This window comes from Rhincodon typus, chromosome 1 (genome assembly GCF_021869965.1).
Source record: "Rhincodon typus isolate 14 chromosome 1, sRhiTyp1.1, whole genome shotgun sequence".
Classification (NCBI taxonomy): Eukaryota; Metazoa; Chordata; class Chondrichthyes; order Orectolobiformes; family Rhincodontidae; genus Rhincodon; species Rhincodon typus.
In genome coordinates, this window is record NC_063332.1 from 153,452,527 (window position 1) to 153,457,872 (window position 5,346).

Below are 5,346 nucleotides of genomic sequence, written 5' to 3' on the forward strand. Positions count from 1 at the left end.
GCCTGGCCTGCTGTCTTCATCCAGCTCCACACCTTGTTATCTTCATCAGAATCGAGTTTTGTCAGCAGTTTCTGTTTTTGTTTCAGATCTCCGGTTTCCACAGTGCTTTGTGTTATTTTTATAATTAAGAATCAGTTATTGGTTCACCCTCCTCCTTCCTGCCCTCCACCACAATTGTCTTCATGTCTTTTTCATGTGTCCAATTTGGAGACAGATTTAACTTTCATTTTATTCCTTTTTTTTTAATTTGCTGCTTCATGTCGTAAATGCCAAGCAGAAAATGTGCTCTAAACCTGTACTAATTTATATCCATCTCTTGACATTTAAAGGCATTACTGTTGCTAAATCCCCCACTATCAACATTCTGAAGGTTACGGTTAACCAGAAACTGGACTGGACTAACTATAGAACTACAGTGGCTACAGGAGCAGGTCAGAGGCTAGGAATCCTGCAGCAAAAAGCTCGTCTCCTGACTCCCAGAGTCTGTCTACTATCTACTATAAGGCACAATTCAGAAGTATGATGGAATATTCCAATCTTTCACTTTCTAAACAGTCAAATGTGTAACAGATACTCCGGTAAAATTCACAAAACGTGACATGTTGGAAACTCACAAATTGCAATAAGATATAACTTGAGAAATACTGCAGATTGTTGAAAGTGTTGACTAATAAGGATTCGATTCAGCATGAAAGTTAAGACAAAATGTTTTGCAAAAATATGCTTTATTTGTAAAGTAACGGGTCATTTCAAACTATTTTAAATTGGACAAAATGGAAAATGCAGTAAAATACAATCCTTAATTGTACATTTTACGTTCTGGGATGCCTCAATTCAATTTAAATACGTGACATTTATCACGTGCATTCAGCGATAAGTATACAGTCCAAGGGTGTTATATAAATTACAAGACCCTTAGTACACAATGGCTGAAAGACTTCTAAATCCCTGGGACCTGATCAGGTGTACCCTAGAACTCTGTGGAAATTTGGGGAAGGTGACTACTGGGTCCTTTGCTCAGATATTTGTATCATTGATAGTCACAGGTGAGTTGCTGGAAGACTGGAAGTTGGCTAACGTGGTACCACTATTTAAGAAAGGTGGTAAGGAAAAGCCAGAGAACTATAGACCAGTGAGCCTGACATCACTGGAGGCAATTTGTTGGAGGGAATCCTGAGGGACAGGATTTACATGTATTTGGAAAGGCAAGGACTGATTAGAGTTAGTCAACATGGCTTTGTGCATGGGAAATCGTGTCTCACTAACTCGAATGAGTGTTTTGAAGAACCAACAAAGAGGATTGTTGAAGGCAAAATGATGGACATGATCTATATGGACATCAGTAAGGCATTCGACAAGGGTATTCATGATAGACTGGTTAGCAAGGTTAGATTGCACGGAATACAGGGAGAACTAGCCATTTGAATGCAGAACTGGCTCAAAGGTAGGAGACAGAGGGTGGTGGTGGAGGTTTGCTTTTCAGACTGGAGGCCTGTGACCAGTGGTGTGCCACAAGGATCACTGCTGGATCGACTGCTTTTTGTCATTTATATAAATGATTTGGATGTGAACATAGGAGGTATGGTTAGTAAGTTTGTGGATGACAGCAAAAGTGGAGGTGTAGAGGACAGCCAAGAAGGTTACCTCAGATTACAATGGGACCTGGATCAGATGGGCCAATGGGTCGAGGCGTGGCAGATGGAGTTTAATTTAGATAAATGTGAGTTGCTGCATTTTGGAAAGGCAAATCAGGGCAGGACTTATACACTTAATGGTAAGGTCCTGGGGAGTGTTGATGAACAAAGAGATCTTGGAGTGCAGGTTCATAGTACCTTGAAAGAGGAATTGCAGGTAGATAGAATAGTAAAGGGTCATTTGGTATGCTTGCCTTTATTGATCAGCACGTTAAGTATGGGAGTTGGGAGGTCATGTTGCGGCTGTATAGGACATTGGTTAGGCCACTTTTGGAATACTGCATGTGATTCTGGTCTCCCTGCCATAGGAAGGACGTTGTGAAAGGATTCAGAAAAGACTTAAGGATGTTGCCAGGGTTGGAGGGTTTGAGCTTTAGGGAGAGGCTGAATAGGCTGGAGCTATTTTCCCTGGAGCGTCAGAAACTGAGGGGTGACCTATTAGAGTTTTATAAAATCATGAGGGGCATGGATAGGGCAAATAGCCAAGGTCTTTTCCCCGGGGTTGGGGAGTCCAAAACTAGAGGGCATAGGTTTAAGGTGAGAGGGGAAAGATTTAAAAAGGATCTAAGGGGCAACTTTTTCATGCAGAGGGTGGTACGTGTATGGAATTAGCTGCCAGAGAAAGTGGTGGAGGCTGGTACAGTTACACATTTAAAAGGCATCCGGATGGGTATATGAATAGGAAGGGTTTAAATGAATACGAGCCAAATGTTGGCAAATGGGACTAGATTAATTTAGGATATCTGGTCAGCATGGACGAGTTGGACCGAAAGGCCTGTTTCCGTGCTGTACAGTTCCAGGACACTATGACTGTATGGTTTGATTGTGGCCATTCCGAACTGTGCATTCGCAATGGCTACCTCAAGCTTTAGAGTATTTCTTAGCACACTGTCATGGACTTTGGAATGTGCCAGTCAGCAACACTTGGTTGAGGATGACATTTTATACTGAAAGACTAGCAAGATCTGGACAGACCATAGCGTGGCTTTCGCTGTGCTGTTGCTCCTCCAGCCACAGTTGGAGTTTGTCTTGTTGTGCATTGATGGGAACAGCCTGTGGAGCATCATGGGGGTGCTTTGGATGAACCTTGATATAAACCATTGCATCTATCTCTAGACTTTATTTGAAAAGGTATATTCCGCAAGGAGACGTGCAACAGCATCTTCACATCGACAGCTTTTTAATGCATAGAGAGAAAGGAATGGGTGAATGTATTTGTCCTTTTCTATTTACACCAAAAAGGTATATGCATCTTTACGCTGGCGACAACAGTTATGAGACAAATGCTATAGTCTTTGTCATGTGCTAGCTGGTAAACTGACTTTCAGTGTGTTCCGGTAGGTGCCAATCCGTGACAAGTCACTTTAAACAGTCTGGTCATATCTCTGATCACAGGATAATAATGAATGAGATAAGCCGGTCAATGCAACATCCATCCATTTTAGCTTTTTCTTTGGAAAAGAAAACTTTTCAGATTTTTAATCTCCTCTGCACTATCTGGAATTTTTGTCCACATCTTCATCACTTTTCATGTGAAGAAGAATTTTCTGACGTACTAAAAGAACCCTTTTTTAGTAATTTGTGTCCTTATCCCGACAGTTTAATTTGGAGCAATATTCTACATTAGCTTGTTTCTCATGTACCCCAAACTTTCCTGTATGTCGCCATAAGATCATCTCTCAATTACCTTCTCTGGGTGAAACGTACAATCTTCTCCAGTTTTTTTCTCACATTCTTCAAAGTGGAGTTTGTCTCTTCCTCTTCTCTGCACAGCGTGCAGCACCTGAATGTGTCTCTTGTTCCTTGACCACTCTATTTCACTATGATCTGACAATAGTACTGTAAAATTTGATTAAATATTAATCTATTGTTTTGCGTTATTTGATGACCTACATTGGCTCCCAGTCCAGCAATGTCTTGGTTTAAATTCTTATCCTTATTTCCAAATACACATCAGCTTCATTCCTCCTTACATCTGTAACCCCCTCTAGCCTCACAGCAAGGTATCTTTGCTTCTCTAATTCTAGCCTCTTGAGTATCCCCAAGTTTGATTTCTATTAGTTATATAGACATTGAGCTCTAATTCCTTCCTTTCAATTCTTTGCCTCTCTATATCATTTTTTAAAGACACCCCTTAAAACCCACCTCTTTGAGCTTGTTATCATTTGACCTAGTGATACCACACATGATTCAGTGCCATGTTTTGTTTCATAATACACTTGTGAAGTATTTTGGTACATTTTATTGCATTAAAAATGCTAAGCAAATTGTTGTTCTGTCAGCTTTTCTGATCTGTAATGCTTGTATTTATTCAGCACTCAGTCTACTCTGAATTCTTTACCTTTTCCAGATACATCCATAGATTTTTCAACATTACTCGTGTCCAATCCTTTTCCTTCCAGTGTATTTCACTTTACACTTATCTGCATGAAAATTCATCTGTCTACTTGTATTTTGTCTGTTGCATTCTGTACTTTCTAAACTGCTGCTTCCTGTTCCACTGCTCCTCTTAGCTCTGTCTCTTTTACAAATGTAATTGCTCTGCACTCGGTTTCTGATTGTAAAGTGCTACGTCATAATTTTTCTTCTTAACAGTCAGTCATCATCTTGAATAGTGCTTAAGTAATTTGAAAAGAAGCTGAAAGTGATTGACAGTCTATGCAGACTTGATGCTAAATATGTCCAAATAATGCAAGGGATTTATCAACAAAGTTGACAGGCTGTTGAAATAACTGTCCAGCTAGGTTATGAGAAAGAGCTTGGGCGTTTTTATGCTGGGAAGGAAGTATTTGAGAAGTGATCTTGTCGAGCTATACTAAGATTATTAAAGCTTTGAAAAAACCCAAAATATTGCTTCAAGGAAAAAGCTTCAAACTGATTTAGTACTTTACACACAGATATCAAAAAATTCTGTTTCACAAACAGTAATCAATTCTGTTTCATGTAAGCAGTAATCTATACATATAATAAACTTTCAAATGCAGCAGTGCAAGCAAAAAGCCTGGACTGTAAGAAGCACTATAACATGCGGACTTTAAAGTTTTTGTGAATTAAAATAGACCAAATAATATTCCTCATCTATCATAATACTTTTAATGTTAGCTCAACAAAGCTAAGATAACAACTAAAATGCAGTTTTATGTAAACTTCTCCTGCCCCCAATCTTGTTCAGGCACTTGCTTATTATTTGCTAATACTTAGTACCCAAATGGTCATTCTTGACAGTTGAGCTTAAAATAATGTGACAGAATCAAAATTGAGCCAAACCCTCATATAGTCTTTCTAAAATTGATCATTGGATGCCACATAACAATGAAAACCTTAGCTGTTTTATTGAGCACCCTCCTCAGCAAGTGAAGACTCGACCTCTAGTCCAATGGTTTGTGGGAGCCAGTATTACTCTCCTTTTTGGACTAACATCTATACTAACTGGTACAAAAGAAATGTACATAGAATGAACGCTCATGTCTTGGCTGTTAAACAGCCTGCCAATCCTTCCATTACTTCACATTATTCCCAAAAGGAAGCATGTGAAGATATGAAAACAACATAATCTCCTAACACCATTTACTTCCACAAATTGAAAGTCAAAGGACTTATGTGATTGACACATTCACATCTAAGATTACGTCTATGAAATTAGAAAATTACA